The sequence below is a fragment of the Manis pentadactyla genome, chromosome 14 (genome assembly GCF_030020395.1).
Source record: "Manis pentadactyla isolate mManPen7 chromosome 14, mManPen7.hap1, whole genome shotgun sequence".
In the NCBI taxonomy this organism is placed as follows: domain Eukaryota; kingdom Metazoa; phylum Chordata; class Mammalia; order Pholidota; family Manidae; genus Manis; species Manis pentadactyla.
This window is the reverse complement of record NC_080032.1, coordinates 83,058,647-83,081,430: the sequence shown is the minus strand read 5'-3', so window position 1 is coordinate 83,081,430 and position 22,784 is coordinate 83,058,647. Positions and strand designations below refer to the sequence as shown.

General features: G+C 39.9%; 1 long non-coding RNA gene across 1 annotated transcript; it reads right to left on the bottom strand.

The window, feature by feature from the left end:
- Window positions 1–134: 134 nt before the first annotated feature.
- On the bottom strand, window positions 135–10,273 carry LOC118914562 (uncharacterized). The gene is made up of 3 exons (XR_005025665.2): window positions 10,103–10,273; window positions 9,748–9,859; window positions 135–1,352 (listed from the first exon to the last, which is right to left on the bottom strand). It is a non-coding gene; the product is annotated as an uncharacterized LOC118914562 (long non-coding RNA).
- Window positions 10,274–22,784: the final 12,511 nt, after the last annotated feature.

Here is a 22,784-nt window from a genome sequence, read left to right as displayed (position 1 = left end):
CTTGTTGACACAATAAGTGACCTGAGCACATGGAAAAACATACTTTATATGTGGATAGGAAGATTCAACAACATAAGGATATTCCTTCTCAAAACAAAACAAATAAAAATACAACACTGTATACTGAAATGGGCATGGCTATGTAACATTTTCAAGACTCATCAAACTGTGCATTTAAGATCTATGCATTTCACTATTTATAAATTATCCCTTAATTTATAAAACATTTAAAAAAAAAGAACACCTGGTAGAGAGTTAGAAAAGGAGAGCAATAAAAGGGAGAAAGGGGACACCATATATTCAAATGCATACAATCTCAATAGTTATAAGAGAATGGTGCTACATTTGAAAAAATAAACAACTTTTAAAAAAAGAGTGGTATGAACATATGAATAGACTAATGAAATAGAATAGAAAACCCAGGTACCCAAGTGCAAGAAGAAATTTAATAAAAGATAAAGTAACTATCAGAAATCTAATCAAGTATTTAGTGAATGTTTTTGGGATAACAGTAAGTATCTGTCTGTATTCTTGTTTGGAGGAAGGAAGGAGGGAAGGGAGGAAGGGAGGGAGGGGAAAATAACTCATGACTGAGAAAAATACCCTTAGGTGTTGCATTAGTTAAGGTTCTTAGAGAAATGGAACCAATAGGATGTATATATGTATATGTGTGTTTATTTGCTGCTTAGGTATGTATGTATGCATTTATTCATTTATTATAGGAAATAGCTCACATGATTATGGAGGTTGACAAGTTTCAATTTACGGCAGGGTGAATTGGCAAGGTGGAGACCTGGGGAGCTCATGACATAGTTCCAGGCAAAGGACAGCAGGCACCAGACCCAGGACGAGCTGATGTCTCAGTTCAAGTCTGAAGGCCGGAAAAAGTCAGTGTTCCAGTTCCAAGCAAGAGGAGCTCTCTTTTCCTCAGGGGTGGGTCAGCCTTTTTGTTTTATTCAGGACTTCAACTGATCAGATGAGGCCCACCCACCTTGGAAGGGCTATCTCCTTAAGTCAGTCTACTATTTTAAATGTTAATCTCATCCAAAACACTCTCACAGACATAAGCAGAATAATGTTTGGCCAAATCTTAGGACACCCTATGACCCAGTTGACATGTAAAATTAACTATCACAGGCCTCATAGAAGAGTAAAGTTCTCTGACTGCCTGTCCTCTTACCTGAAATCTTGATGCCACAAAGTCATAGTATCTTGCTTGGACTGCAGAGGAGATGAGGTCTTCTTATTCTCTCCTTATTGGAAAATTCTTCAGCTATGTTTCCAATATGTGCCCAGAATTTCTCCATCTTGGCAGCCTTCTACTTCTTACTGAATATGGATATGCCTCAAATCTACAACAAAATATTTGTTTAATGAATAAACAATAAGAAACTCATGCTTTTCTACTATGGTGGAAAGCATCACAGTATGTCACCTCTGACTACCAAGTCACAGTGGCCACTTGCCACTGCTTTAGTTTAAGGGTGGCATCACTGCCTCTCTAGTCATAGGATGCCCCTGACAAACAGAGGTCACATGCTTCTCATTCTCTGCTTTTTTTTTTTTTTATCTATTTGAATTTGATCTGTGCTTTGGGTCATCGTTGGTGGTTACATGACTGATATTTAACTTGTATTTAGTTCAGCGAGTGCAATTTAAATCACTCCAAGGCTTGTGAAAGAGTGGAATTGTAAAAAGAGCATTGAGTATAACACAACACTCACGCTTGAATCCTCCACGGTCTAGTTATGCAAGTTATCTCACCATTTGAAAGGTTCTTAATGAGGCAGAATTTGTAGAGAAGCTTTCTGAGGTCTCAGCGATGTCACTTTTAATCACAAGGGCACCTGTCTGCAGAGCATTTCAGTTCTGGGGAAAGGAAACCCTGAACTCACAGAGCACCCTCCTGGGTTTAGCTAATTGGCATCAGCTCACGTGACTGCCTTCTTTTGCATCTGTTTTATCCTTTGGAGGAATTCAAAACCATGTTCTTTGGTGTCTCAATGAATTAGACTAAGAGATGGTGTCTCAATGAATCAGACTAAGAGAAAATCTTGCTGGTTTTTTTTGGGAAAAAAAAATCAATAACCAACCCGAGGCACATTCCACTCCCTGTGTGTCATAATGGGAATACTTCATCAAATAGCACTGTCAGTGACAAACGGCCTTGTAATGTTAAGTCTCATCACCATGACTGGGAATGTGTCTGTTATATCAGAAACTCTCTTTGTTCCTCTGTTCTCCCCTCAGTGCAGATCATGTGCATCTGTGTGTCACTGGAGGAATTCTCCAGTGCCTTTCTTCACCTGCAATTGCTTTCTCTGCCTTCTCTTTACCTCACTTCCCCAACGGCCCACCTACCCATGAAAGATTGAAGACAAAATAATCTGAGTCCTTATAAGAATAACAAAACTGAAGCCCCTCTTGAGTTTACTAAGAAAGCAGCTGTTGAAAAATAATGTGGTTCCTCTGATTATCTGATAGGTCCTCAGGTGGAAGAGAACACAGCAGGAACCCCACTTTGCATGGTAATGGGCCTTGATGTTTCCAGGGAAAACTACAAAGTAGTTATGAGGCAATAAGGGAAAACATTTCCCTCTTCAGTATAGGGTTACCCTGTCCTATCACTGGAAATTGATGTCTCTGATGGAAAGGAGTGCTTATGTTTGATTTAGCAGGTTCACTAGTTTAAAAAGTAGAAGTGTTTGCATTTCACATGTCTCTGCATGTGTACCGTTCTAATCTAGGCCTCCAGAACATCATAGTGCCCAGCACAGGGCAGGCATTACAACATTTTTTGATATCTGAACAAACCCCTGGTTTTGTAGACAGATACAAGTCTGCTACAAATTGTAGTACATCGATGCTTAAATGCACGCATGAAGAGGTTTCAGTAAGTCAGATGAAGCTAACTTCACACTGTGAATCTCCTTCTCCTTGACTTTTGTCCCCTGGAGCTTTAATTTGCCTTTAGCAAAGTGAATTAGTCTCTTCTCTGCATCCCTTCCCCGACCATGAGGTGCAGGAATTCATGGGTAGGAGACAGATGCTGTGATTAAAGAGAATTTTCCATCTGCTCCTGCTGGGTTGACATAGGATGCTGCTGTTAGGGTGGATTTCCACATGCCCTACAAGACCCTGGCATAGTAGTGGCCAAAGAGATGGGTTGTGGCAGCAGCCTTTCTTGGTGAGCAAAGGTATTATAGCATTGTTTAGAATTACCAGCATATGGTGATAAAAAGCAGCCCAACATTTAACCAGCTTTATGACTGTTTTAAAATGACCTACAGATTATTCACTTCTTTAGTGCCAGTGCCCTGGCCAGACCACACTGCTCAGCAAGTTCTAAGCTTTGTGATGTGTGCCTACAATTCAAGCACACTGCAACCTCTCGAGGAGCTCTAATCAATCTCCATCTCATTCTACTCCCAAGTTGGGGTTCTAATATGGATTCTTCAAACACCACAGAATGGTACCCCTGGCACAGAGGCAGAGATTATAGTGGCAGGAATTAAGGTTTAAAATAGAGGTGGAACTTACAGCATTTGTCAACCATGACTGCTTGTACTCTCAGATTTCTTAGGATCTTTGCAGAGCATAAATATGCTGAAACTAACTAGGTGCTGGCCTTTAACTTTTGAGTGAACTTTCCCTTATAGAGGTCCTAGGTGCTATGATTCGTGCACGTCTTCAGAGCTAGGAATAATACCAACAATGATAATCACCCTCTCCATAATAATTCCTCATATCTTGTTAGTTTAGAGGACAAAGCTTCTGAATCTGTCATGCACATAGAAAATGTCTATCTAAATAATTAAAATAATGAGCTCAGTTAATTTCCTAGTTATTATGCTAAGACCAGATTATTCAACATTGTTACTCATTTACAAGACTGTTAATTATCACTAATATTTCTTTTTGTTTGTGAAATGAAATGACTGCACTAATGCCTGGAAATAGAAGTGTTGATAAGATAGTCTCAAGGTAATTGTGAGACTACATTATGGGTAATGTTTTCCACTTTATTAAAGAAATAAAGCAAAGAGTTTGGTAACTTCAGAGGGAATGTATAGAGTTTATTTGATTTCAGCAAGGAGAAAAAAAACAAAACAAAAACTAGGTTTTCGAAGGACTGTATTGCTTTAAGTATATTTGGTGTTTTTCAAATGTAACTCAAACTCCATAGACCATAAATCAGTAGACTATGGTTCCCAAGAGATTTTGAGTCTTATATGAAAAGTTATAGAATGAAGAACAATACGGCTTGTGAGAGAGCTGCTAATTCAGGGAACAGAGAATAGTAAATAGCAGTTTCCTTCACTGTTCTGCAGAAGTGAGTCAACACATCCAATGTGAGTCGACACACCCTGAGATGATCACTCACATAAGAATTAGGGGTGCCCATTCTCCAGACCTCCTTCCCTCTGAACCTTTGCTCACGGCATTTGCCCCACCAAGATGGTCTCCCTCCTTCCCAGCCTCCTGAGTTGAGTCCCTCAGGGAAAACTCACTATCAGCCTCTACCCTGAAGCCCCTCACGAGCACCTTACTTAGAAGTTCTTTCTCTACTCCCTGAACTTCCGGAAAATAAATGATCTTTTAGAGTCCTATGTCCTTTATCAGGCACTGATTGAATATTTAGTTATTTATGTACATATCTAAACCCTATTTGCAGACTCTTGGAGGGAAGGAAATTTGACTTCTATGTCACTGTACTCCTCAGCATAGCTTATATAAAGATGTTCAGAGGGGATGTTAGTACCTACTTTATGAATAAATGACTATGTATTGAATGCTTTTTTGCCTCCAGTATTTTTTCAACTTATCACCGATGCCTGAAATTCAACCATCAGTGGTACATTTCACTGAATGCTGTAGATTTTTCCATAAAGGCAAATTGTCCAACATTAGTCATTTGTCACTTTAGTGGGCATATATACATTATATAGTGTATATGTACATATGTGTATGTGTGTGTGCATGGATGTCCAGGATATTATGAGAAGATGAGACTTTTGGGTAGTGGTAAGGGGCAGGGTTGCTGAAAGAAAGGAGGCTGTAGGCAGAAGCCTTCCAGACAGGCTGGGGGAAGATCTACATCTATGTTTTCTCTAAGGTCTGCTAGGTATAGAATTCTCATTAAGGAACTCTGCTACGGAAACATTTCTTGATATTTTTTGCTCTCAAACCAAATTCCAACATGGAATTGCTCAAATCTAAGCCCCTCCTGGAACCTGATATAAGGATTGGCAACTTTGATTCCTTCCAACCTTTTCAAAGTGGCCGGATTGCTTGTTCGGAAGCAGCTGGACCCAGATCTGTCTTCACCACATTAAAACATGTGGCATCCTTCCGTCCATCTGTGGCAGGACACAGCTGTTATGGTTGCCTTGCCAATCAATCCCACTTAGGGCTTTCTTCAAATAGTGGCATGTGTTCTTCATCATCTTAATCTGTGGGCATTTTCCTGAAAGGCCAAGGATGGCCAATTTATCCTTAGACTGGAAACCAATACGCCTCTAACCTCATGTGGCCCAGATTTTATGAATAACATCCATGGTTTCATTCAGAAATGTTCCACCTTGCTTTGATTCTTGGAAAAATAGCGATCACTCTATACTCTGCTTTCCAGATGGTTCTGTCTTTAGTGGGCATTCAGCAAAGAGCCAGGAGCCTATTTTATGAATAGTCCTGGGGAAATGCTCTGAGAGTGCACTGTCAGGGATCATCTCTTTCTCACCAGATGCAACTGCAAATGGTCTGTGCTCAAATGCAGATTCTGACAGGTTGACCAGGAGCAGGCATTTGTGAGTTGCACAGACCTGAAAGGTTTTCCACTAAAGAGACATTTTTGTTGATAAGATCATCAAACCTTTCCAAAGCTGGTTCATATCAGGTTATAAACACACGGGATGCTGCTGCCCACCACGAAGATTCTACCATCAGTGTGATGTTATCTTCACAGAGTATCCAGCCATCTATCCATTGTACTCTTCGCCCTCAATGATGTATGATTCCACAGCAAATAGCAGACACCAGTTTATTTCTACCCAAATACTTCACAATGCTTATTTTGAAAGTTCAATATTTGTTTACTGTATATATATTTTTTCATGACACAATTTATAAACAATAAATGTTGCAAATTTTAAATGAATGTTTACTAGATTATGACAAATGAACATATCTATGTAACCCAAACATCTATCAAGATATAGGACATTTACGGTCACCCCAGAAACTTCTCTCATTGTCTCTGGGATTTAGGTCACTGTAGCTTTAGTTCTATAATAAATTTCCAGAACTCTCTTGTTTCCTCGCCCTAAGTAATTGTAAGACAATGTAAGGGTGTAGGAAAATTCCAGTTGCTCCATGTCTTCATCAACACTTGATATTGTCAGTCTTCTTAATTTTAGCTTTTCCCGTAGCTCTGTTTCATTGTGACTTTAATTTACATTTATTTCCTGGCTAATAGCACTGAACACTTTTAAAAATCTGCTTACTGGTCATTCATATACATTATTTTGTAAAGTGTCTGTTCAAGTATTTTGTTCATTTAAGTAGTTTTGCTGTTTGTCCTTTTATTATAAAGTTGTATGGCTTCTTTATATATTCTAAATTCCAGCCTTGTGAATATTTTCCCTACGCTATTCTACTCATTTTTCTAATGACATCTTTTGTTATATATAGTTTTACATTCTGGTAAAATCTAAATAATTTATCTTACTTTGCTGGGTTATTGTTTTCTGCATCCTTTCTTAGAAACCATTGCTTACAACAAAGTAATTTCTATGTTCCCCTGTGTGGTGAAGACAAAAAACTTTGCTCTCAGACCTAAATGCAATTTATGAGATCATATATGTAAAATGAATAGCAAAGGATCTGTACCTACGAGGTGCTCAATAATTATTTGCCCTGTCTACTAGTTTTGCTTGTGAATGGTACTTATACATGTGCTTCCTTGTGAGGTGGATATTTCTGAGCTAGTTGAACAACCTAGAATGTGAAGCTTTGGGTGCTAAATATTTTGGTAAAAACTGAAAGACTCCTCCATGCCTGAAGTGAACCTAGAGACAGGGAGGGTGTGGAGGGCGGGAGCTGCATCCGCCGGAATTGCATCCTCATGGTTTCGTGTGATGTGCCTCACTTCCACTCCCTCCTGATCCCAGCACTGACATAAGCATATTTAAGGAAAAATGCTCAATTGATTACAATGTTGGCTCTTTGTTGTTAGAAGGATAGTACATTTAGCTGCAAGAAACAGGAAATCCAGCTGACCATGCTTTGAGTAAAAAGATTTTATTTTCTCACGTAGCAAGAAATATGTGGCAGCTGGTGTTCAAGCAGCTCAAAGATATCAGATCTGGCATTTCTGAAGTTCTTGATCTGTCCTTTATTTTCACAAGACAGCTGCCACCGCTCTAGGCATCAGGTTCCTGTTCAAGTCATGAAATGGCATTGCCAACTATCTCTGTCCCCTTTAGTAGTGAAACAAGTTTGCCAGATGTTCCCCAGAAGACCTTTTCTTCAGTCTCTTTGGACAGAAGGATGTGACATGGCCATTTGTAGCTCTAAGGAAGGCTGGATAAGTCTGTTTATATGCTCCAGCTTCCATGGAAGGAAGAAGGTGAGTTCACCATGGATGTGGGCTAACCAACCAGCAGTAAATATTCTGATCTCTCTTGCCAGGTACTTGAGAACTTCTTTAATTCTCTTCTTTTTTCATCTTTTGCAAAGTTAGAAATTTACTGCCGGGAGGATTTACATAGACGTGGGAGAAAAATAAATTCTAGCTGAAAGGTTAGGATCCCAGGTAATAGAGCAATTTTTAACCCTACCTATAGTAACTCATTTTAGGAAACTAGGAAAGCTAATTAATACCCTCCCTGATTCTTCCTCATCCACTGATTTAAGCTTGCATTTCCTATTTCATCCTTAATAACCCTTTTATTCTAATTAATATACATTGGGCATCTCTGAGGCAACAGTTGAAGATGTTAACCAAAATTTTGCAATTAGCGATGAAACGAGGAACTTCATGCACATTTTAAAGAGGCTTAGGAAAGAAAGCCTTATAGCACTGAAGTGGGTAAAATGTGGAACCAAAGACACATTTCATCCCCTTGACAATTTTGTTGAGACTTAATCCTTACATGTAATCTGTGATAATGGTTTATACATTATCTAGTCCTCCGGTAGCCAGTAGCTGAAATGAGTTCTTTGCTTCCTTTTCCAAGAGAGTAGACACCAGCCAATACCTGTCCCTAGCTTATCTCCGGCTACTCACCTCCAGAAAGCAAAGTGACTTTCCCTGCTAGCTTCAAACCATGCCGTGCACATTCCTGCTTCTACATGATTGCTCAGAGCATGTTTCACTTGCAATGCCACATTGAAAATTTCCTAAAACTTCTCAAGCACCATCACTGAATGGTATGCTCATGTTTTTGGTGAACAGCTCACTTTTGTGTTTGAATTGTTGCTGCTGTTATATGTTAGATATATCATTGAAAATAAAAAATAGGAAAAAGGATGGTGTTCTCTAGAACAGAGAGGAACCAAGAATTCTGAGCATAGGGCACTAAAATACATGACGGCCAGTAAATTATTAACATAACTTTCTCAGAGAGCTACATTGCTGATCTCGGTTACTTGCTATGACTGGTGTTTGTGGGTTTTATAGTAGCAACTTTTCCATCTGGTGATGGCCAGTATTTGAATTGGATTCTTTTTTCTATGCAGAGACAGAAGATGACTTAATAAAACTGCGGTGTTTCTATATAATATTAACACTGTGTCTTCATGTCTTTTTTTTCTGGTAGGTCATTTGCTCCAGATAAGAAGACTCATAGTTAATGCTGCCTATCCTTCACTGAAAATTAACTCAAAACAGATTCACATTAAATGGAAAAGCCGGTCTGTCAAAAAATGAGAGGTGACCACTGACCGGAAAACTACTGGCGGTTCAATGGTTCCGAGGGTACACAAGGTATATTACTTCTGCATCCTGCTGATGCGCAAAGATGTTGCCAACACTTTAAATGGACACAGTCTGATCAAAAGATGATGGACAAAATATCACTGGGAGAGTATTAATTTTCTAAAAAGCTTAAGACAAATATATGGTAGTTCAAATTTTCTTTCCCTCAGGAGTGTATCTATCCTGTCACTTCAAAAATTTCAAGTGACTCAGGCAATGTATTTTTAAAAAATAGATTTCTTGTTATTATGTCTCTGATGCAGTTTTTCTCACCCATAGAACCTGGGAATTCCATGATTTTTAGGAGCAAAAACATTCCTAGGCTAGGAATAAAATGATTGCTAAAGATCCTACTGAAGTCCAACATTGTTATTGAATTAAAGGACTGCTTTTACTCTCTCTAAAGTAAAAGAGAGTTTCCATCTAATAATTTCAGAGGCGTAGGGCTGTGGCTTTACCCCTCTGTTACTGTCAGTGCTGCGCAGAGTATGTGTGAGCCCCCGAGGAGAACCCTGGAAAAAGCGAGGTTAGGAACCACTGCAAGGATTCAAAGTGAAACTAGCTGCTGCCCGCTCGACCTCCAACCCACAGATGAAGATCGATCTTCCAATTACAGAATTTCCACCCAATCTCTTTTCAAAATCCTAGCCTACAGTTTTTGTCTTCCCTTTCTTCCTCTTGTTCAGTCTTGGATTCCCCTTAGATCTAAGGAGACTGTCTTTATTTCACGAAATCAGGATTCCTTACCTTCTGAAAACTGATTTACTTACTTGAGAATGATCCTTCTTTTGCTGAGGTGTCAACAAATTCTCGAAGACGGTGTTCCTGAAATAGCTGAAATCATTTTCAGGCTGAACTCCATAGACACTACATTTTATTATCCTAGAAAGAACCACAAGACATTAGTCCCTGCTCACTGCATTCCCAGGCGATGAAAGACGTTTATTCTCTCTGTTACTGTATTTACAAGAGTGCCCCAATTTCCCCGAGGTCATTTAGAACAAGTCACCATACGCCTGTACTACCTTTCAGTCTCCGCCACAGGGAACCTGACAAGCCCAGTGGACAATTTGGAAGTGTCTGGTTCCCAGTCATCTGAGGCTTCCTGGGCCCTTTACCTCTCACCTGTGGTCAGAGGCCAGGACAGAATGTGCCAGCTCTTCTATCTCAGAGGCACACGCATCTGGGGATCTGCCAGGAAGGACCCTTAGTTCGCTTTCCTTTAAGCGAACATTCCTGTGGACAATCTCCTTCTACTCCATCATTTCATTCCCGGGAAGGCCCTCAACAAGAAGGTCAAGCCTACAGTGGAAAGAAAATAAGCCGTCTTACTCATCTAAAATGAAGAGTCAGTGATAGTATATGTACTTTTATATTCCAACTTTCCGCACTTGCATTTATACTGTGATCATTTTTAACATCCTTAAATATTTCTAAAAACATTAGTTGAGTAGTATGTAATATTTTCAAATGACTGCAAAACAATTTATGTGACAATTCACTTAAGTATTGACATTTAGATTTATTATAGCTTTTTTTCTTTCATTTTGACATAAAATTATACTGAGCATCTTATTTGTAATGATTTTCTGTTTTGTTTATCTTCGACCTTGTTTTGGGTTTATATTCAAAGTGCTAACAGAGGTTTTTAAATTTTCTTTCTCTTATCTCATAGTATCCTGAAGCTCTTTGGGAATAGAATTGAAAAATAAAACATGAGGCAGGAGCTTCTGGTGTTCTGAGCAGCAGTTTACTGGCTCCTAGAAGAAAGACAGGAGAAAGCCTGTGAGGTTTTTATGCTCAGGGCTGGTTGGTTTGGAGCTGACACCGGAGAGAGTCCCTCTGGGCAGCAGGACAGGCCTGACCAGCTTGGGCTTCGTGCAGACAGTTGAGAGGATAGTGGGCACTTCTCATTTTGAACTCAGAGGTAGAAACTGCCTTCAATCTGCTTTTTCTTGACGTTGCTTATAATCTTGGATTATATAATTAGATGTGATTGTGACACGGGAAGTGGCAGCCAGTTTAGACAATTGGTCGTAACTTTAGTCCCTGCCAAGACTGGAGTGTCTGCCCCACCCTCTCGGCCTGTGAGCCTCCTGGACACCAGGACTTCAGTACCTGAGGCTTCTGTGTATGCAGATGGCTATTACTTAGCACTGCCAATGAATTTGCCCTTATGTGCCAGCTCGCCCTTTATACCCCTTGGCACCCTGGATCACTTCCTCTGACCCACCTCTGATGACAGCGATAAGACTTCAACCCAACCTTCAAGTCACCTTGCACTGATAGCATCCCACTTCAAAAGTGCACGATATGTCTTTCCACTGTTTGTTCCAGGGCTTTCTCTGACTCTTCAGGGACTTGCAAGACCTCGCTTGGCTTGTGCAGCTCAGTCCAGAAATTCAGGGTAATTAATATTTGTCAACACTTATGGGATGAAAGCTGGTATATAAAGAATACAATCCTCCCCCCGCCATCTTTTGTGCCATTAAGTGACAATTCTAGGAAATGTTCTGCCTGCTTCTCTTGACATCTTTATTACCCACAGTAGAGACTTTGATAACAATGCTCGTTGTATTTTCTTCTCTTCTTTCTTTCTCTCATTCCCCTCATTACTTAACTCTTAAGTCCTAGAATCATATCCCAAATAAAATATCCTTTGCCAGGTTCTTGTCTCAGCCTTTGCTTTCAGGGAAATCAAACTACAACAGCTGGCACAGAAATACTCCTTAAACACTGATTCTCAGAACTGGATCATAGAACTGGTTCACTCACAGTCAAGAGCAGTGAATATGGTATTGCTGGTGGTCAGTGGAGAGGTGGTGACCTTTAAGATGGTCAGAGGTGCTGGCTAGATATAACATACTTACTGAGATGCTCACCTGCGCTGGATTCAGAGGAGGTACAGATGTAAGCAGAAGTGATGGTGTCCAGCAGGGATCAGCCTGCTATAAATCTGATCTCCTGCCTCATTTGGCACATGAAGTCTAATTGAAACACAGCCATGCGCATTCATTTATACACTGTTTATGGCTATTTTTATACTATGACAGCAGAGTTTAGTAATTGCAACTGAAACCATATGGGCCCCAAAGCCTAAAATATTTATTATATGGCCCATTACAGAAAAGGTCAGACTCCTAGTGTGAAGTATGGGTTACTCTCAGCCAGACTGGATTGCATACTTACTGACTGCACGCGTATCTCCACAGTTGCCTGAAGAATGGTGTGGATCCTTAACCAAAGCTGTAGAATATACAAACTGAGATGAATTATATTTTGAAACTATGAGTCTATGAGTTGTTTGGAGATAGGATGTAATTACCTGTCAGCATTGTTTAGTAATAATAATTGGATTCACCAATGATGACTTTGCAGCTGGTTTCCATAGAAACTGGGGGTTTTCAATATTTGAGGCTGGTCACATGGCTGGAATAATTCACTAAAAAGACCCCATGAGCAAAAATTAATGCTGTTGGTGTCAGAAGTAGGATGAATGAAAAGATCCCTGGCTCACTTTACAGAGAAGTGGCTAAGACTGTTTTGGGGGTAAAGGAGGAAAGATGAGTTACGGACTGAATGCTTGTGTTCCCCCCAAATTCATATATTGAATCTTAACTCCCAGTGTGATGGTATTTGGGGATGGGACCTTTAGTAGGTAATTAGGTTTAAATGAGGTTAGGAAAGTAGGGCACTCATGATAGGATTAATGTCCTTATAAGAAAAGGAAGAGAGGTCCACATCTTCACCTTTCCCATCCCATATAAATGAGAATGGGTGAAAGAGAAGGCACAATAAGAATACCGCTTCCAGCAATAAACTTACTTGGATGCAGGGACATTCAATTAAAAAAAAAAAGTTAGTTGGAAGGTAAAATAATTTCAGCCATTTAGTTTTGGAGTATTTTGCTTTGCAGCAATACACGGTGTTTCATAACTAATACAATATTCCATGGTGGATTTAAATACAGGGTCTTTGCCTGATTGTTTATAGTTCATGATGCGTGACCAAAACTGAAGTTTCTGTGATGACTGCCCTTGCACTGTTCACCATGTAAGAACTTATTCACTATGTAAGAACTTGTTCACCATGTAAAAACTTGTTCATTATTCTTCAGAAGATTGGAGACTGTTAAGAATTAGGCTTGGGGTTGGTTAATGATTGTGCATTGAGTCCCCTATACAGAATTTTATTGTTGTTAACAACCACATGATCAATAAATATGAGAGATGCCCTCTCAAAAAAAAAAAAATAAATAAATAAATACAGGGTCTTTGGCAAGCTCCAGTAAAACACTCACAACAAACACCTCTAGGGCTCGAGGAAGGCTGTGCTTCCTCTGGCAGAGAACTCCTCATCATTTGAGAAACAGGCCCTGATGTCATACTGGACCTTAGAAAAGACCAAACGTCAGGCCGTGGGGCACCAAGGAGTTATGATAAACCTGAGGTGCCCACCGTGAGCTGGACAGTATCAGACCCATGAAGTAACAAGATTGGATGGCCACAGCAGCAATGTACAGTACATGTCTGAGGCTGGGCCTGGGTGGGTGCAGAAGGCAGAAATAAATTCCTATACGTGGCATCCCAGACTCCCATGACACACATTTTTATCCAACACGTGTTTTTTTCCACAACTCACAGCATGCCTCTCGGAAGGTTTCCTAAGGTCAACTGACGCAGAGGGAGAAACAGGGGATGAGTTCACAGATGGGCTTATGAAAATATTGTAGTTGTAATTTGAATACTAAAGAACCATAACCTCACTCAGGATGTCCTGAAAAGACAGTGTGGGGACATCCACCAGTTGGGAAAATCTTTGAGTGTCGCACTTGGTATCTATCCTTTGTGGTCAGAGAATGAGCTCATGGTAAGCATGCAAACAGAATGCTGGGCAGTGCAGCATGTAGCTTGGAAGGAGCAAGGGCCAGGAAAAGGAGATCTGGAGACAGGATGAGGATAGACTTTTGGGGGATGGGCACAAAGTGTGAGGTCTCTGTATCAGCATTAATGCCCACAGACAGCATCCACTACAGAGAGGCAATCAACAGTCAGGCAGAATAATACAGCAGATGTCAGCCAGTCTCTATCCTCAGGCACATCATTTTCTATACAGAGGACCCAAGAAGGCAGCTACGGTGACAGTGATGGGGGTTATTCACGGGACTAAAGTGCACGATCCCTCCAATTTAGCTATGGCCATGGCTGAATGTCTGAACTACCAGCAAAGAGGACAACACTGAGCTCTTCATATGGTAAAACCAACCTTCTACTTGAAAGCAACTTGATCTTACCAGATCCCTGCTACCCTAAAAAAACCAGTGATTTATCTTAAACAAAATGATCTACTGGATTTGGGCTTGCCTTCTCTACCCATAATACCTTGGCCAGCACCACCATTTAAGAGCTTACAGAATAAGTCATCTTTCAGCCTGATACCCTGCACATGTTGTTTCAGACCAAGTGGACGGTGTTATGATAAAAGAGGTATAACATTGGGTGCACAGAAATGGACTCCATTCATCCGACCACATGTCTTAGCATCCTGAGGCAGATGACACATTAGAATGGTATTAGAATGGTGCGATGTCCAGTTAAAAGCTCAACTAAGGTACCAGCTTGGGGCTAACACTGGCCAAATGTTGGGGTGTTGGGCTGGGTGCTGTCCTCTAGGATACAGTATGTGTGTTGAATCTATACCGAATATCTTGGAGTAATCTCCTCAATAGAGAGACTAGATGGGTCAAATGGCCAAGAGATGGGAGTAGGACCGGCCCCTTTCACCATCATTTTCAAATACCACTGGTGGAATTTGTGTTATCTTGACAATCTTAATTTCTGCTTGATCAGAGACTCTAGTTCCTTAGGGAGACTGGCTTCATTCGAGGACAGAATAAAAATTCATTTGTTCTACATGCCAGCAGACAAAGAATGAAATGACTAAAAAGTTGGTAGTGATCAGGCTGATTTCTAGAGAGAGCTAGGGTTGTTTCTACAAAATGCAGGTAGAGGAGAATGTCTGAAACTCAGGGAACTCACTGGGCACATCTGTTTCCATGCCCAGTGCTAATGATGAATGGGCAATGATAACATTCACTTCCTGACAACAGGAAGACAGCTAAGGGCTCAGATGTCTGAGCGATGATGACCTATGTCACTTTTCCATGAAATACGGTTAAGTTGGAGTGCTAACAAAAGTGAGAAAAATCTAAAAAGGATAGTGGAGGAGGGAGATAATGAATATCAATTAACAAGGACTTCAGTAAATTTTATTTTTATTTTTTACCTAATCCCTTGTATTAAGTCTTGGCAAATTTTGTAGCTGGTCTCACCCACGATACACATTCTGCCACATACTGGATTTAGTACAGACCCTGAGCAGATCAGAGGGATGCAAGAGGTGCACTGTATCAGACAACTTTTGTGTGCAATTTTATATATTCTAAGCCACACATTTTATAGCAACCATTGTGATGGCAACCAGATCTGCTCAGATTTTGACAAGATTCATGAAGTTGAAACTTGACAGTGCCTCATCTTGGGCTTTAAGATATGTACCTCTAGCTCTCTGCTCCACGGTTTCTCTGATGCCAGAATATGAGATGTCTGTGGGTGTTAGATCAACACATACAGGATGCAATCGGAAAGCCCAGGAGAGCTCAGTTGGTGTGGACACACTTGGCTTACAGGAGCTAATGGACACACGCATCCTTCTTTTGTCTCCTGGGCAGATAGCTCAGAGACATATTTCCTAAGGTTCTTTGGACAGTACCATAAAATCAAGCACAGTTGCCTGAAATGGCCAGTTTTATGACACATGCCTCCCTGGTTTTTTTCCTCTTTCCCTGTTCAGTCTCCCTGTCTCTCAAATCTGCTTTCTGGTCCACATTACCAAACAAACCACCTGCATGCAAGTCTTTATGTCAAAGTAAGCCTTAAGAAGGAAATATGTGCTAGAATTATTTATTGATATGGTTTTCTCCCTATTGGACTGTAAATATCTTGAGGGCAGAGACCACTGGGTGCTCAATGGATGTTTATTGAATGAATTGAATAAAGAACATGCATAAATATTTTCCAAGTATGGCCCTGGCATGATCTACTCTCACAACAAAATATCCAAGGAAGTTGAATTAATTTAAAATCTTTAATTAAGATTACTTATTAAAATAAAGATGGCGGTCTCTACCATTGTCAACTCTCTTAAGTCTATAAAGCATGGGGTTTTATAAATAGGTCCATAAAAGATGGAATATCTGAAAACTGGCTGCCACGATGTGGTCTCACTTGGGAAATAATTAAACATAATAAAAATGATCAGAATGTAAAGAAAACTGTCAGTTATTAGAGTTAGGTGGGTTTGTCACACATGAGGGAAAGAGCTATTTTTATTAATATAATTGCAACAATTACAGTACTAGCTGCCATTTATTGAGAACCATGTATATGATAGGCACTTTTCTAAGCATTTTTCATGTATTCTCTCAGTTAATCCTCACAATCTCATACAGTAGAGACATTTTATACATGTGGTAACTGAAGTATGGAAATATTAAATAATTTGCCCAAGTTCATGCAGAGGAAAAATGAGTTGATAAGAGGTAAAAGGTCATAAGAGGTAAAAAAAAAAAAAAAGGGTAATAAGAGTGAAGGTAGGTATAGTGTTCAGAAAAGTCCCAGTGTATGCTTTTTTTACTCAGATGTCTCATATTAAAGGAACAGATGAAATAGTATGTAAAAAGTTCCGTACCTAGATCTGTCTGAGATCTGAAATTGTGTTTTTGTTTGCTACCATGTAAATATAGTTTAATAGGAAAGATTAGTCTGGGAGTTCAGAGATGTGCCTTTTTATTCCTGTATAGCCACCAATACTTAAAATTAATTATTTATCCTGTGCTAGAGTTTTCTTCAGTTGTCACATGGCTACCTGCTCTTCATTTAATCACAGGGTTCTTACAAGGTTAAAACGAATGTGGTTTGAGAAAGCCGAAAGTCCTGTTTGAGTGATTAGCACTATTAATCATTCCTTTCCATCACTGAATTTATTATGCATCTGCTAGATGACCCGACACTATTTATTGTGTAAGATCATCTTTCCTATAATCAAGATAGCCCTTAAACCAAAAATGTTATTATGACCCTCAGGGTTAATGCAATATTTTCAGAGATGACACAGTGAAAGAATGCTTAAACCCCTGAGAATGCATAAATATTTTATTTTCCTCTCTTTTAATATTAAAGAAGCCATTGAATGTTCTGGACAAACGCTCCTTTTGGGTGAGGTTCATAGCCTCACTGGTTCAGTTTCTCTTCTCTTGGAAACTATGTGATGGTTTGTGTAACCAGAATCCTCAGAACACTTGTTCATGTTGTAGGAACAACATCAAGCGTAGCTGTTGGTCAAATTCCTATTTGTCTTCCAACCCAATTTAGCTGCCACAAGAATGGTCAGGCTCCTTTCAAACGGAAACATGGACAATCTCCATGCAAATGCTACAGAAGGATATTGCCTCTGTTCCCTTCTCCACAGGGAAGATTGGGCAGAGGAAGAAATCACCTCAGTGGGGAGAGAAGCGGTGGCTGGATGGAAACCAAACTGAAGGCGAAACACAAGGGGACTGTGAACTCTAAAGGACAGAGACTGGATTTTTATTTTTTTATTCCCAGGACTAGAAAGGCACTTTGTAAGCATTTTAGTAAATGATTTTAGAGGAAAAAATAAGCAGACATTTAGCCTAAGAAAACTCTTTCCTTGCCCTCAATAATGGGGATAATTGTGAAGTTGAAGTTAGAAAATAGGGATTCAATTCTGATTTCTTCCCCTTATAATCGGTGCATTTATTAATTATCTTATTTATCTTCAACCTAAAACTTCTCATCTGTGAAATGGAGATGAAAGTAGCCTCCATCTGAATGACATAGCAATCTTTCTCACAGGCAAATCTGACCAAGACACTCTTGCTTTGAAATCTTAAGGTCTCCAGGTTCAAGTCTAGGTTCCCCAGTAAATGACAAAAACCCCTTCATGATCTGACCCTTGGCTTTATCTTGGACAAACTCTTAAAGCTGCAAAGTGAGGTGAGCGAGGGATTTATAAACCGTAAAAGCTGGCTGAAAGAACCATCATGAATATATAAGGCAGAACAGTTCTTATAATACCAGGTCAGGGAGAGAGCTCCAGACATTATGAATGCATCCTCTGCAAATAACAGATAATCTTACTACAGTGATTGAAATAGATGGGAAGGAATAGCAAGTGCAAAAGCCCTGGAACAGGAAGCAGGGTGACCTGTTCTAGGAAGCAAAGCAAACAGTGAGGGACACAGATCAATGGTGGAGAAGAAGGCAAGGCTCAGAGCAAATCACCTTCAGCTCCCAGCGCTCCCAATTCCCACTTTGAATGCTCTGCTACGCACAACGGGATAAGGTTAAAATGTTTTTAAGCAGGTCAGAATAAATATGAGGTGAGACACAGGAAAGAACCAGGAGTTTGGCTTCACAACCAGTTGAATGGTGGGGACATTTATTTTACTACATGGGAAAGGTGGAGAGAAATGGATTCTGGGTGGTTGTGGGGGCAAAAGGTAGGAAATAAAAGAGTTTCATTTAGGCACGTTAGAGATGACTATTAGACCTCACCGTAGGTACGTTTAGTAAATACTAAACTAGGTCTTGTGGTTTGAGTTTTAGGAGTGAGAAGTAGGCTGGAGAAAGCCTTTGCTAGGGGCTTCCCTACAATGTTTACCACGGAGGATTTCAAAACCTTGTCCTGGAGTGGCAGGGTCCCCAGGAAACAAACTAAGGGAAACATCAAGGGGGTGGAGCTTGTTTATTTGCCTGTCTTTAAATTTGTTTTCTGAGCATGGATTCCATGTGCGATTTCATTTCTAAAAATGTTTGAAAGTTATAATAATAGTTGGCATGTACATAGTGCTTACTATATGCCAGATTGTTCAAGTTCACAGTCCAATTACACAAATCATAATTTTTTGTGCACAGGCCTACCCTCTGTCTATCCCTCATTGACCAGAGATAGTGAGAGCCACAAAGCGCAGCAATGCACCTTCCTTGTGTAATTAGAGCTTCATAAGGCCTCTTTACTTGAACTAATGGTCTAGAAATAAATATAGACACAGAAGTAACTATAACCCAATAAAACAGTTGCTATAAAGAACTGGCATTTCACAGATTCTTGAGTCAGACTACTTAGGTTCAAATCATGGCCCTGCCACTTGTTTCCTGAAGTTGGAGAAATTATTTAGCCTTCCTTTGCCTGAGTTTGTGCATTTGTAATATGCAGATAAGATTACCTATTCATAATGTTATTGTAAGGATTAAACAAGACATAACACACTTGGAACAGTAACTGACACATAGTATGTATTTGACAAAGGTTTGTTATTATTATTACATTACCTTTATTATAGAAACATATTCTAATGTGTTCCAATGATTATATCTTGTATTTCTAGCACTTGTAACTATGAATGGCATTGTATGTTTTTTGAATGAATGGGTCAGTTAATGGATAGACTGCACCCCTTGAATCATTCATTAATATAATAACTATTGTTGTGTGTCTATGATGTTCTCTCGGTGTGTTAGTTTCTAGGGTTTTATTGGTGGACCACATAGTCTCATTGGGATGGGGCACGGATGGTGCAATTACGACCACCAGATAATGATAAATGATATGGTAAGGGAAGTAAAGACTGCTATTAGAATAGAGGAAAGATCCCTTCTCATATTTGAGAGGCTTAAATGTTACCTGACTCAATATTGGCAGCTAACTGGGTCAGGGCGTCAAGAAAAAAGAGAATATAAGACTGGATGTTTAAACAGAAAACAGAAAGTAGTGGAAGCCAGGGTGATCAAGGCCTGCTGGCGTGATTATTTAAGGGAGCAGAAGGGGAGGGGGTCAGATCATACAAGAGCTTGTGATCATTTTAGTTAGCTTGGATTTCATTCGTGGAGCGATGGCTAGTGACTGAAGGTCTTAATTGAAGAACAACAGAGCAACATGACCGGAGTTGTGTGTTAACAATATCATTCTGGCTTTGCTGTGCAGAATAAATTAGACAAGGCCAAACTGAATGCAGAGAGACCAATTTGGAGGCTGCTGTTGAAGTCTAGGGAACAACCAGAGACTGGACTAAGGGGGTAGAGAGGAGAATGAGGAAATGAGGGCTGGGGCCAAACCATCAAGGCCTGGGGATAGACTGGAAATGGGGGGTTGGGGAGGAGGGGGCAAGGCCAATGTTGTTTCACTCTCTGAAAGACAACTGAACAGGAAGTGCTCCTGGGCGTGAGGATGCCGTGAGGATGACACACTGGAGGCTACAGTCGGGGGTGATGAGTTTAGGTTGGATACATTCAGTTTCAGTTGCTCATGACATTCAAAAAGAAAAATCAGCCAGAGGAATTAACTCAGGAGTGTGGGTTTTGCCAGAGAGTGATTAAATCACTAAGCAGCAAGTTGGCTGGGATACGCCAGGATTTAGTAGAACTGATGGCTTATGGACTCTAACTGGATAGCAAAAGAATAAAACAGAAAGTCTCAATAAACAGGGAGAAAGTAGATGAGTGAAAAACGGAGGTAATGTCAAAGTGTAGGCACAATGACCGTAAGTAGGAAGAATGGAAAAACACAAGTTATGGTTACATATTGGACTTGATGGTTTCAGGGATGACCCCCGTCCAGAGCGATGACAAGGACCACATTACAGTCACGAGAGTGGGAAACAGAAATGGCATAAATACAAAAGTCAACAGCAATGAGAAAATCAAGAAACCAATGACTGGGGGTGGTATATGTGTCAATGTGAGTACATTTCATATCATTCAAAATGGTGGCAGAGCTTGGAATGGAGAAAAAGACTTAAAAATGGGAACCTTTGGTCAAAATGGCAAAGCACCTATAATGTTAGTGGATGACACCAGGCAGGGGTATTGAAAGAAGAATAACAGACAGCTGTCTGGGCTTTAGACGTTCAGTGTGTCTATGCAGTTGCTTAGATACATCCTGAAATTCAAAATATCCTTTTGGAAAGAATATGGGCAGGACAGATAATGAAGCTGAACAACTCCTCTCACCAGGGGGCTGTATTCCCAGAAACTGAGTGGAACAGACTCTTTATTATCAGCACCAGCTGGTTGGTTCTGCCTGGGAGCCTCACCCGCCCCATGCAGTTCACTTCTTCCCTGGATTTCAGAAATTGGCACCTAAGGTAGGTGAGTGAGTATAAGAAAACAGGAAACGCCTAAGAAGAATTTATTCATTCTGAAAGGCTATTTTTACAACTAGGATTTTTTTATTTTTTTAAGAAAAAATGGTTCAAGTCTATTACACCACCCCCCACCCCCCACCCCCCCAAATCCAGGTGGAAGGAAATGCAAAAACAAATCAGTAAAAAGAAGTGGAAATTGTCCACTCCCTTGGTGTGCTCCAGCACAAACACGGGAGATGTGGAAAACTCCACAAGGCAACATTTCATAGGATTGTAGAATTTTTGAGCTGGAAGGCTCCCAGATCAAATGGACCAGTGCTTTGTGTTAAATGCGGATGCCCTGAAGAGGCTGACAAGAGGGACGGCCATCAGGCTGGAGCACTGCTGGTTTGGAAAGTCATTGCATTTTTCTCACAAAATGACCTTATTCAGTGTCATTGAAAAAAAAGTGATAATTCTAAGTTTTTAAACAGGAATCTTAGATAAATTTCATGGTGGAAATGTAACTCTAATCAGAATTTTAACAAAGACTTTATTGCTTATAAGACTGTTCATTTAATAGTTCATATATTTATTTATTATATAATCTTGACTCTGAAACTTTGAAGGAGCACCGTACCTCTGTGGGATGACAGGTGCTCTTAAATGCAAAGCCATTTTCCTGTTAATGCGACTAGCAAATCAGAAATCATGCTAATTGGGCAGTTCAATATGATGTATCCCATTAATGTGATAACTGACTACTTTTCTCACAGTAATTATACAATAGTCCAGATTTTCTTTCTTTTACTTAAATGCTTCAATGACCTATCCCTAAAGTGTACCTCACAAAATAAATTAGAGAGAAGAAGGGGACATTTCCTGGTTACTGACAATTACTATAGGAAGTGAGGCAAATGGGACACCCTGTTTTCTTCACTATCTGATAACAGGGTGTAATTTGCTTAATTATATCTCCAAATATATCTCACTTTGGTTTTGTTCTGGTATCCTAAGACATTTTCTTTCTAATTTGTTAGCAGGACTCTTTATTCAAATGAATTACTAACTATGTAAAGGAGATAAAAGGCAAAGTTCCAGTTGAAAGAGTGATGGCATACAGCCCATGTCTCAGCGCCACATACGTTTCCATTCTCTCCAGCTCCTCCAACATAGGGAACCAGTCCCATAAGGGGATCTATAAAAAGCCTAGGCAAATAAACATTCTTAGACGAGATAGTTTTCTATTTACAACACACACATATCCCACGACATATTGACACTCAGATGCATATACACAAATGTGCATATATAATTAAAAAATGTATGTATGTTTAAAAGAAACCCTTAAGCATACAATGAGACCTGGCCACTTAGAAAAAGTTAGCAATGTAGAATCCAAATAGAAAATATTCTCATGCCTTTGGAAACATTAATGGGGAATGGATTTCAATAGTTTACAAGGGTTTATGGTACACCTCACAGTCTGGTTTATACCAATTGACACGGGCTTCTTTGACCAAGAGCTGGATTTTATTTATATTCTGGTTGGAACCTTTGACTGCTATCATCAGACACCCATACAATTTGCTTAGCTTATAA